Source organism: Lonchura striata, chromosome 2 (assembly GCF_046129695.1).
Source record: "Lonchura striata isolate bLonStr1 chromosome 2, bLonStr1.mat, whole genome shotgun sequence".
NCBI classification, from domain to species: domain Eukaryota; kingdom Metazoa; phylum Chordata; class Aves; order Passeriformes; family Estrildidae; genus Lonchura; species Lonchura striata.
Genome location: NC_134604.1, coordinates 48,022,991 through 48,036,156, shown reverse-complemented (window position 1 = coordinate 48,036,156; position 13,166 = coordinate 48,022,991).

Sequence of the window (13,166 nt, the reverse complement as noted above, 5' to 3'; positions counted from 1 at the left end):
ATTTTTCTGTTAACCTAGACTATAAAATGCTAGGACCTAAGTACTGAATGTCAAGTGCATCATACAATAAGAAGAAATTTTTTTCCTTTGCTTGCAGGAACAGCATTGATAAATGATCTGGCTCAAATCCTAGGATGGTGGCAATACCGAATCTCAGTCCTGGTAATTACAGTTTTTCTACCTGTGGTTACAGTGGCAGTTTCAAATATGGGTGATACCTTTAGCTTTTTCAAGTTTCAATTACATGTTTGGGTCACTACATGAAGTAATTGTTCTCTCCCAGATCAACAGACCATCACAGACAAGTTAAATGTATGAGGGACTTGTGAAGGAATGACATGTACAAGTGTGTTTTCTATTAACTTTTTTAATTAGTGTCTGCTTGCTTAGTGTTTATCAAAGAAACATTTTTGTATCTTTGCTCACAAAATAAAGTAACTGGTTTTGGGGTCAGAAAAGCATGTCATTTATCTACTAGCTAGTGCAGGATTATTATGCCTTTCCCAGTGATATTACTTAGACATTTCTATCTTCATGTTGACCTACAAAATAAGTGTCTTAGCATTCATCTCTGTAATTTCTTTGCAGAAGTTCAAGTATTCTCACTGTCAGTATTCTCTGGCCCTGACAGTCCTGGTATGGACATTTGGTAGGTCACATTGACACCCTGCCCCACACATGAATGTCACAGATCCATTTCTGTCATTTCAGTAGCACTTTGGGGACTTTTATATGTTACTGAGCATTTCTATCTATAATAGCAGAACAGCAATCACAGACAAATGCCCAGGTGGATTTTCTTGCTTGCCTAGGCATCTCCCTTCATGATTTTATATAGCAAAACATGATGTACTTTTCAGGATGCCTCTGGTGATAATTCTTGTGCAGTCTGCTCAGGAATGTAGTTTCCATAAGCCTAGAAAGTGTGAAGTGGCTTCTATTGAGATCAAAGCAAAAACATTTACTGGAGATGTAAAACACCAACACTGGGTCCCAAGCCTGTCTCAGATCACCAAAGAAAATGGTTTATACTAAATTAAAGAGCATTGTAGAGTACTACAAAAATACTGTAGAAAATGGATAACCTGAGTTAGTGGGATCTGACTGGGAGTCATGTAATAACAAAGAAAGATAGATGTCCTAATTTTGCAAATGCACAAACCCCAAAAGCATTCTTTTTAGTTTTAAAACCCACTGCTCCCAATCACAATGTACAGAACAAAGTTCTGAATGACAAGGGACATCCACAATACCCCCCACTATATCAGTGTTTTCTATGAATAGTAAACAAAAGCTGTATTTAGCACTTCCATAACACTTTATATACTCAAAGGACTTCCCTAACCATTACTGGCATGTCTAGATGCTTCTTATATGCAAATGAATGCAAATATGAGAGTAGGCATTAGGAGGCAGGATATTAGAATACATTAGCAAATGGACAATAGAAAACAGCTGTTTTGACTGAGTGTGGAGATGTGAGTAGGGAGTAGCAGATACCACAATTCTCTGCTCAGAATTATGGAAAGAATTGTGCTGATTGCCATCATGGCTTAGGAACTCATCACTTAATTAACAATATAAATATTTTAAAAATTAACATTTCATAAAACCACAATAAGAGGTTCCATTGTGAAAATGGGAAAGGATTAATTCACTGTTGGCTGGACCGATGGCACCCAGCCCTCATCCTCTTGTCTTCCAACAGCACACTCGGCGAGAATTAATACAACACAATTCATGCCCTGTCATGTCTTATTACTTAATTATGAAATGTCTGCAGTACTTTGGACATTACTGAGCCTGTTTGATTGGCTGTTGCTGATGTCATACCCATTTCAATACTAGCCAGGACATGCATGGATAGGCCTGTCCCCCTCCTCACCATTTTCCTTCTTTCTATTCATGAATTCTATTTCATAACAGTAATAATATACTCCGGGCGGTGCATTTCCAGGGAATTATTGCATTTCTCAAGTGGGTAAAGTCATTTGGCCTTTCAGCCTTATGCCTTGCAACACCTTCCTAGGCATGTTATAATTGCTCAGAAATACTCTATACCTTGTGTATTATGATTCCTACATGCCACTCTTGCTTTTTCACTTGACTAGCCCAAATATAATCCAATAGGAAAAGAGAAGTTGTCAGGTGTATTTTTTCAAATTAGTCTCTCAGATATATTTGCAAGGCTTTCAGTGTCTCATGTACATACAATTTAAATGCATTAATTTACAAATATTAATCATTTAGCATGCCGTATAAAATATGACAGCCACATTCTCATGTCCCTTGGCAATTCCAGAGCACTGCCTCCTGTGTCTCTAAGGTGGCAGGAGCACAAGATGACACTCTTCGTTTAATAAGAGCACAGAGCTGCATGCACTGATATATATATAGAATGCTTAGATATTTTTAAGTGTGATGCTAGAGTAAATGTTTATGAAAGCTTAAAAGGAATCATTCTAGTAGCACAATCTTTGCATCTAATGACTGAAGAAGGTACAAGGCATTATTCTTAGTTTATGGTAAACTACTGAAGTCAGAACTTGCTTTAGGTAGGAAGAGAAAATAATTTAAACATCAAAAAAATTCTCAGATTGAAACAAATGAAAAAAATACAAGATATTTCTACTTCCTACATCACAGAAGTTTAACATGAACATTTATGGATAGAAGTGGGCTGAAATCTCAGTCAACATCATCTCCTCTGAGTTACTAAGGTTCACTTCTGAAGTTATGATTCAGCCTGCCATGCCTGCTCTTTATTCCTGAAGTAATTTTCAACCAAATATCCCTAATAACTCAATGAGCTTTAATGAATCAAGCCTTCTGGCAAAGTCCAAAAGGAAGGTCAATTTAGTAGAAACTAAATTATGGCAGTTTGCAGTGTTAGCACTTTTTATAACTCCAATTATGTAATGGGGAACCACATTCCTACCAGAGTCACATAGTCTTCCAGTAGTTCCATCCTTACCTTACTTTTTGCTTCCTCTGGAGGTGACACCTCCCAGTGCCTGAACTAGGGTTGCCCTACACTAAACCATAGCAAATGTGAAGGTGGCAAGGAACTGGGGACCAGTTGCACAGAGATGTGATGCCCTGTCCCTGGCACTGCTCAAGAACAGACTGGATGGGGCTCTGATCAGTGCAGTCTAGTGGCAGCTGCTCCTGCCCCTGGCAGAAGGGTTGGAGCTGGATGATAAAGGTTTGGAAGAAACCAAGCCATTCTACCATTCAATAAATGTAAGATTGGAGGATGTTTAGGTAGCTATGCCCCATCCTGGCCTGGACTTCCCATGTCTGTTACAGCTATATTTCAGATGTGAAACAGTCCTGCACACAGTGCCTTCTCTGAAACTCAGCCAACTAGAGGTGGTGACTTTCTCTCTACTAGAGTAAGGTGATAAATAATATGAAGGCCACAGTCAAAACTGAACATATTTCATCAGCTGGAAAGAGCATGCATTTTTGCCATCTATGGCAAAGGGCTGTTAAAACCCTGAAGAGACTCTTCTCAAAATAATTGGGGCAAGAACAAGTTGGAGATTTTAATTTTGTATGATGTGTAATGTCAAGTTTATAATTAAATAACAAATGGGAGTTTCCCATGGTTCGCCTCTTCAGTTTCAGTGTACCTGCTGTAAATCAACATGGTCATAGGGAAAAAAAGGTGAAAGGCTAACTGAGTTTACAGCCCTGCTTTGTGGGAAATAAACAGGTGGAAATGAACTAGAACAGATAACGGATGTATTGCACAAGAATTTTTCTTCAGTCTGTAAATTTAAGACCTATTAAAAAAGTCAATGAGTCAAAGGTAGAGATGAAGATGGGTCCAAACCACATTGTCAAATCCTATGTGCCTCTTAAAAGAAAGGATAAAAAAGGCTAGCATTAAATTCCAGAATAACTGTGGACTTAGGAAGACTGACATTTCAATCATCCACAACCTCTTACCTAGCAGTTTCTTCTCTAGGCAATTATTTCAACACCGTTTATCAGAAAAACAGGAAGTCTTAGTTCATGGTGGTGTCTTTTCTCCTCTTATAGGTCTTAAATTTGGCTCAGATACTTGAAATACTTGATATCCTTTGGGACTAGCTCCTGAGTGATTGGAGCATTAACAGCACTGAGTTAATCTCCCTTGCTCTCTGCCCAAGGGGCAGTAATCCATGCCTCCCACCCGCATGAATAATGCCTTCATCAACAAACAACAGTATTCTGGAGCTGGAAGCTCTCAGTCTTCTTACTAAGCTATTTCCCTTTGTATAAAACAAACACTCCTTCAACACAAAGAGAAAACCACTACTGCCTTCTATCTGAGTTTCCTAACCATTCATCTATACATCCATCTTCTTCTACTTTCTGAGAAAATAGGATCCTCTGCAGCCTCCATCCAACAAACTGTGATGAAGCCATGAGAGAAAAAGGGAGAAAAGTTCTTCCTCGTCTATGTGGATGTGGTGGGGTCAGAGACTTATCTGGGTACTCAAGAACTTCAAGCAAGGAAACTTTTATTTTATGTCTTCCAGAGGGGCCTAATTAGGAAGGTGAAAGAAAAAAACCAGTACAGTATGAAAATGCCAAGCCTTGTCCAGATGGATATATCTGGAGACAAAATATTCAGTTTCCTATGCTTTTAGGATCAGGCCTGAGTGTCATTATTGGCAATGCTTTCCCACACTGGATTTAGACACTTGAAATGGCACATGAGTGCCTCATTTTACCTCAAGAATCTGAACTTTAATGTACAGTGTGTTAAACTGTAAAGCACCTTGGAAAGTACTGGAATTGTTTCCAAGTGGATAACAAATACTAACTCACCACTAGCTCTGAGGTGGCACATATCCCTGGAATTCAACAGTGGCTGGCATCACTCACACTCAGTCACTGTCATGCAGTGTTACAAGTGTGCAGTACTGGCCACTAGGATCATTTTACCATTTTCCTTAAATTTATCAAACAGGCTTTGAGAAAGGTTATATGAATATCTGGTTTCAAATAGAGAGATTTTCTAACAATTGTTATCAATTAAACCCTGGAAACCTACCAAATTGCAATAATAAGGAAAAAATCAACCAGGTATCAGGTCATAGTAGATTATTTTTTTGGTAGTGAAGAAAGATATGACCAGGAAAGGTAACTATTTTAATATCCAAACGCATCTGTAACTTTGCTGGCCTTCCTCTATGATAGAAATTCCTTCTCTCTCGTCAGAATTACACTTACCACTTTTTGCTCTTGTCTATTATCAAAGTCTCACCTGAGAAAATAACCACTTACCAGTGACTGTTCACACAGCAGTATGAATAAATAAGGAGTGGCAAAATCATAGCTGTACATTCACAAAAAAATACATTTTTTGTAAAATACCAATTAGTTTTGGTAAAAACCAACAGGTTTCAAGAAATTTTTAGGTCATTATTGCAGATAAATATTTTTGTCAAATTGCAACCTGCTTTAAAAACTGTGAAAAGCCAATTATACAACATAATTTATCAAATTAATTTCTCTACAAATTATGTTGTAATAATTAGAAAAATTCAACTCAAGGAGTGACAAAGTGCAATGAAATGCTATTGGTGCTAGTCAAAGCAAGTTAAAAAGTTAACAGACTAATGAATAGAATAGGAATGCAAAATACTATATTTCGTATCATATATGGAATTTTAAATTATATGTTATCTCCATGCTTTGTTTTTCAGGTTGGGCTCATAGATACACTTTTTTTGTCAAGGAGTAAAGGTTTCAATAGTTTGTGAGCTTGAAGATATGATCACTTGAATCACGATATCACTTTTTGAAGTGATGTTAAACAATTACACAAATAAGGAATACTGCCATGTAAGTGTCAAAATGTGATAGGTATTTTTTCCCTGCAATGATAATAGGGCCATGAGTTATATGAATTTAGTGAAGATGCAATCTATTTCTGTTGAAGACATCTACTTTCACTGCTGGTACATAGATTTGCAATAACAACATCATTTATGTTTACCAGAAGAGCTGTCATTTAACTGACAGATAGCTCCAGTGGCTGGACATAAAGCAACTCACTGAAATTGTTCAGTGAATCCCAAACTACTTTAACAGTGTATTCCAAATTCCCATCTTTATATGCAAAACTATAATTTATTTATTGGTGCTACTTCTTATATAGCCCCTATCACTCCAGCCTGAGTACCTCCCAGTATTATAAAACATATATAGAAGATATATTATTTCTCCCTCTCCCTCTTTTTTCCAGCCAGCTAACATTACAGAATGATTTTATTTTACCATATATCTATATCTATATCTGTGTCTATTTAGAAGAAATCTCACTTCTCCATCATGACTTTTAACATATGTGCGCGCGCACACACACACACACACACACACACACACACACACACACACATATATATATATATATATATATATATATATATATATAATTTTAATATCCCTTGTATATACACATATATCATATTTATACCACATACACACTTAAATGATAGAAGTTGTGATGGAGGAGTGGGATTTGTTCTTCCTTCAAAAATATATTTAATTTCCTGGGAAGACTTAATTTGCTTTTCTAGCCCCATTACTGTAAATGTTTCCTTCCAGAGAAACCTCTTTATGACAGAGGTTTTGGATTGCCTGTCTTGTTCTCTGTGTGTGCATGGAAGGTTAGCTTTGAAAAGTCACACCTTGTCCTCAGTACTAGTGCTGCATCAGGCAATGCACATACCAGTGTTGCACATTTTATTTCCAAAGTGCTGAATATGACCCCAGATAACCTCTTTGTTCTAAGAGTCTCTGATTTCAAATGACTACAAGCATGAGGGAAGACAGGCTTGGATAATTCTGAAATACAAATTCTCACCTCATCATGGCAGTATCCTTTTCAGTAGTGATATTTATTTGGAATATTTGAGCCAGATAAACCTAGACACGAATTGCTTTTTTCTTTTTGAATTCAAGGTCATTCCTCACCAGAAATGAAATGAGGTTGAAGTCTGAGATAACTTGGCAAAAATCCTTTTATAGGAAGTGAATAGCTATGCAATAAGCAGAGGGATTTCTGAGCTGGAAGAACCATTCTGTTGGGCTTCATTTTGAGAAGTCAGCATCCGCATCCAAGTATACAGAAAGCCATACAGAATCATAGAATGATGTGGATATGAAGGGGCCTTATTTATCATCTAATACCAAGCCCAGTGTCATGTACAGCAGCACCTTCCACTAAAAAAAATTGTTCACAGGTCCATCCAACCTGGACATGAACACTTCCAGGAAGGAGACAGCCACAACTTCTCTGGTCACACAGCACACTGAGGTTCTCAGTCTAAAATTGGTGTCAAACCTGTATGTTTTGTTCTGTTTCACTTTCAATCAGCTTGCCTGATCATGCCACAGGGAAGGAAGAAGAAAAAACAAGGAGAAACTCTTGATCAGAGGGCTCCATGCAGAGAAATATCACCTTCCAGCCCAAAAAGTGGATCTTCCCAGCTCAGCTGTTGAGCTGTAGGAGCCTGTGCCAGTTTTCTACCAAAATATGTCAGTAATCGATGACTGACAGAGATAGGAGATGATTAAATTATGTTGGTCTTGTGGAACATGGATTATTCCCACAGGGCAGCTGACAGTTCTGGGGTAATCCAGAAGTATCTGTGTAGTGTATCTTTCATGTTAATGAACTAGAAATAACCAAAGTTCTTAAGGCACTGGCAGATATCACAGCAGGACCCCTCTCAATCATCTACCGGAGGTCTTGGGAGTCTAGGGAGGTCCTTACTGACTGGAAACTGGCCAGTGTTGTTCCACATAAAAAAGGGTATGAGGACAGACCCAAAAAATTACAGATCTGTTAGTCTAGCCTCAATTTCTGGAAAAAATATGTATAATATTATGCCTGGTACTACTGGAAGGCATTTAAAACTAATGTGATCCTCAGGCACAATCAACATGGGCTCACAAAGAGAAAGCCATGTTCAGTCAACTTTATAACCTCTAATAAGAGGAGGAATCTTGATAACTGGAGTACTGGGCTATGATTAAAAGGATTAAATTGAACAAGTCCAAATACTGGATTCTGCACTGGGATGGAGTAACACCAAGCACAAGAATAATTTGGAAGAGTGGCTGGAGACCAAGCAAGGGAAGAGCCCGGGGGTGCTGTTGACAGCAGGCTCAGTGGGAGCTAGCTGTACGCCCTGGTAGCCAAGAGAGCAAACTGCATCCTGGGATGCACCAAACATCATCACCAGCTAGTCAAAACAGGTGATTGTCTTGTTGTATTCAGCATTGGTGCAGCCTCTCCTGGAGTACAGTGTGCAGTTCTGGGCTCCACACCTTAAGAAGGATGTGGAAGTCCTCAAATTCTTCCAGAGGAGACCAACAAGCTGGTGAGCAGGCCACAAGGAACACCCTATGAGGAACAGCTGAGGACTTTGGGTGAGTCTTAACTGGAAAAAATGATGTTGAGGGATGACTTCATTGCTCTCTACATCTTCCTGAGGAGGGGAAGTAAAGAGGGGGGTGCTAATCTCTTCTCCCTGGTATCCAACTGTAGGATGCATGGGAGCAGGTCAAAGTTGTGTCAGGGGAGGTTTAGAGTGGATATTAGGAAGCATTCCTTTACCAGAAGAGAAGTCAAACCCTGAAACAGACTTCCTAGAGAGATGGTCTTTGTTTAAGAGGGATTTGGACAACGCTTGCAATTACATGCTTTAGCTTTTGGTCAGCCCTAGATTGGTCAGTCAGTGTTTACTAAATGATCCTTTTTGGCCCCTTCCAACTGAAATTCTCCTTTTTTATTCTAGGTTATGTAGAATGACATGTCAATAAATCACTCATAAAAAGAAGCATTTTCTAATGGTATTTGGAGCACATGATGTCCAAGCAAAAACCGTGTTCTTGCCAGTCACCAGATGCATGACTTTGGGTAAGCCAGCTTCCTGAGCTTCCCTACAACCATTGAGGCTATGATATTTGACAGAGGTTACTCTTAGGTCAAAATATTGCAATGAAAATAAATCACTATTTCAAAGTCCTATGGGACAATGAAACAAGAATCGTACTCTCTAATCAAGTTCATTAGGATTATTTACACATAAATTTAAGCTTATGTAGGCTGAAGTGAGGGAATATTGCTAGACTGCTTCCATACTAAAAAGAGGAATTTACTTTCCCTGCACCTTATATTTACATTAGAGACATAACTGCTAAACAGCTGCAATCCATTTTTCTTTTATATTTAGATCAACACAGATTGCAGCAAATTTGGTTTCCACTGACCATTTAAGAGACATGCTTTTACTGATCTTGCAAGCACTAACATTCATGGCAATGCTTGAATTATTCAAGCTCACTTGTCTTAAAAACAATTTATGAAGCTCCATAAATGTATGGAGTCATTAGCAACAAATTGTAATATAGCTTGTCTGACTTGAAGACCTAACCCCATTAGATGACATAATTAATGACAAAATCAAGTATATAAATATGGCCTTATTTTTTTCAGACATATAAACTTATTTTCATGCTTTCAGAATATGGGTGTTTTCCCAAAAAAGGAATTCTCTCAGCAGTAGAGTTGGTGGGAAGATTTTTCTCTTCATAAAAATTCTATACCAAGGGACAGGACTAAACACTAAAATGTATTAATTGCCTGACCTGACATGAAAATTAACTTGTAAAAAAATAAAATTTAAAAACTCTTCTTGGTAGGGCTATCCTCAGCAATTTCTACAATTTTTTGCAGCCTGTAAAACCAATTTAAAGACTCGTATGTGTTTATGTGTTTGTATTGAAAGCACAAACTTTTTAATCTACAGGAAAATTGTTTTATATCAAGAAAGAAATAATCAACAGTTTATTTCATGGATATTTAGATATACACAGAATTTTGTTACTGGATGAGTGAGCATGGTGAACATCTAACAATGAGACCTTTACTCTTTTCTGTAGAAGCCAGTGGAAAGTCAGCATAGAGGTTGTCAGGGAAGAATTTGAAGAAATCAAGAGCTGTGCAGAATGTAGAGCCATGTCTTTGTGAAGGTAGGAAAGCACTGATTAAAGTCAGCATAAAAACATTTTCTTTTACAGTTACAAAGGAATGTGGAATGTTTTTGTCTTTTACATTGCATCCTAAATAATTCTGCTGCTCTTCCACCATAATTATTTATCTTAATATTGCACAAAGTTCCCCACTTGGTCTGTGTGTAAACTTGTGTCTTCAGGGTACATCTGTATATTGCAGGTTGGCTTCCTCTCTGCTAATTAAGAACTATAGGAACAGGTTTTTAGGGTGAATCATTGAAACATTGATATTCATACTGCACATTACCTCAGACACCTTTCAAATCTTTGGTTTGTTTCATCCAAGAAGAGCACAGTTCAAGTGCTCTAAGATTTGCCTGTAAAGTAAACAAAAGCACTCTGTGGGAATGACTGGAAAAGTTCCTCCTGTACATTTGCAATCCAGCCTAAAATAATAATACAAACATATCTTTCACAGGTCAGAGGATGGGTGGCCAGTTCCTCACCTTTGTCTTGGACCACATTGTCTGCAAAGAGAAGTCTTTAACTAACAAGAAAACAAGCCACATGATTTCTCATGTGGATCACAGACAGGAAAGGAAAAAAGAAATTCCAGAAATGAACTCTTTTTTTAGGAAAAAAGTAATCAGATATTTGCAAGCCTTTTTATTCTATTGTATCTCAAAAATGTCTTAATATAAAATAGTTATGTAAATATTTCTAGTACCAAAAGAAAGGTAAAACCTCCTTCTCAATTAATTTTCTGGTTTCCAAATATAGTTTAGTTGCTTCTGCTTACAGGATTCTTTGATTTGATGACATAACAACATCTTTCAAAACAAGGAAGCATTCAGACATGAATACATGACTGGCAAGGGAATGAGGATGCACATCATTGCAAGAACATTAACTTGAAGGCATATTTTGAAGCTCCGAACAAAACAAGCACAGTGTTTTTAAAAGAATATTTATGAAATTTTTACAACTATACATTGGTGTCGCCAAATTAAACTCTGAAAGACCAAAAAATTGCCCTATATAAATTTTTTATAAAACTGCCCCATCACATCCTCTAATAGAACTTATTTCAGATGGTGGTAGTGAAAAGAGTTGAGTAGTCAGAATGGAGAAGTAGTAATTGAAAACTTTTTGTTCCTGCTTTAATGACAGGAGCTTCTCGCTGATGAGAGCTGAAATAAGAGCTGCAGAACTGATCTTCACCTTAAAGTCACCCTCATCAGAAAACTAAACAGCCTGTCTTCTCTTTTTTCAGGGAATTTTATTCATAGTCATTGACAGAACTGAAAGCCAGAAGCTTTATTAGACCTACAGACTGAAAAATTGGTTTATTTTAATTTGTCTCAAAGCCCAGAGCTGTCAGCAAGTACCTTACTGTCTGAAGAGGTAGCCTTAGGACATGTTTTGTCTGGGTAGTTAGGAGGATGTGCATGTATCAGGAAGAGTGTACATGTACCTAAGGTGTGTACAGTACATGCCTTATCTTGGATTATATAAATCCTCTTGTTTAAGATGATATATGAACTATATGAAATCTGAATACCTCCATGAGGCAAATTTTCCCTTAAAAGTTTTCCCTTGCAATAGAAATGTGGGAAGGCAATAAAATTGCTAGGATTTATTTGGAGGGGGAAAAAATGGGATAATTTTAAGAATGTTTCTACCAGGTTCTTTAAATTATAATCTAAAGGTGGGGGTGGGGGTTGTGTTCTAGATAACATTTAGAGATTGCAAGTTCACTACTGTCTATAAACCTCTCAAGATTATATTCTTCAGTTTTCAAAGCACAGACATCCCCTGAAGTTTCCATTTCCCCAGTTTGCAAGGTATTTCACACAAAGTTTTCCACAATTTTCCTTTTCTGACAGATGGGAGTGGTTGATTTCTTTCAAGTTGGTTTTGTAAGCTCTAAAGTCAGGATGGTCCTCATTCTGCTGAAACATTAAATAACCATTTCTGAAGAACCATTCTGTCATATTTGAAGCTTGTCCCATTCTTCTAAGGAATAAACCTGGTCATAATTATTAGCAATGATCAGACACAAATTTCTGCCAAATTCATAAATCTTGGTTTTGTGGCAGAATGCACATTGACTGATAGAGACATCTAAAGTAGATTACACACAGCCTGGAAATTCAAAGCATCCAAGCAAGGTGCCTCCATTCCTGTAAGCTGGATAGACTGGAAGAGGTGTTTGTGGAAATTGTCCAAAAAGTATTCCTTTTTGTTTCTTTTTGTCTCATTCCATATATAGTTCTGCATTCTGGTACAGTTTGGACTGTATTCAGATTCCTGTCCCTGTCTCAGAATAGAACAGGTAATTTTGGATCTTTTATTTGCACAATCCTCAGAAAACCAAACCATAATCAGAGTGCTGCTTCTTTTTCCATGACTGAGCATGATGACAGAACTTAGGAGAAGGTTCAGAGCTGCAGATGACATGTGGGGCCTGAGTGGGATGCACGGCTCAAGGACAAGACCACTTGTGGGATCTGCTGGGACCTCTACCCATGGAAGCTGAGATCCTGCACAGATAGGTGTGTATAGAAGACACAAACATCTAGAGGAAGCCTGATTCTGTCATGTCTGAAGATCTTTACCTTCTCCCAGTGCCGTTTATGCATTTTCCCTGCTGATTCCACAAGAAGGATTTGACCTCTAGCAGCAGAGTGCTGTTGTCATAGGGCCACAGGATCTTGAGATGTTCACCTCTGACACAACTATTTCCTATCTTCACACTCTTCTGCTGGGTAGTTGCCGCGCTCCCGCCCCGGTTCCCTTTGTCTCAGCCCCGGCTAGCTCTCATCCTGGGGCGAGGGCGGGCGATGGAGGCACCCTCCGCCGCTCCCAGCTGGGGTTTGGAGAGTGCCTTTGTGGGTCCCGAGCAGCGCTAGCAAGCCTCGCGGTGGTAAATGAAGAGCGGATCCTGCTGGGGGCTAAGTCCGAGTTTATTGTAGCCCAGCGGGGCCAAATGTCCTAGAACAATGCCAGCCAACAGGAACAAGCACAAGGTGCTTGCACTGGCTTATAAACTGTAAGGGAGGGGTATCCAACGACCAATGGGGATAGGGATAGGGGGTGGCTCCGGGATGGGGGGATATGGTGGGGTCCAATGGGGGAAGGAT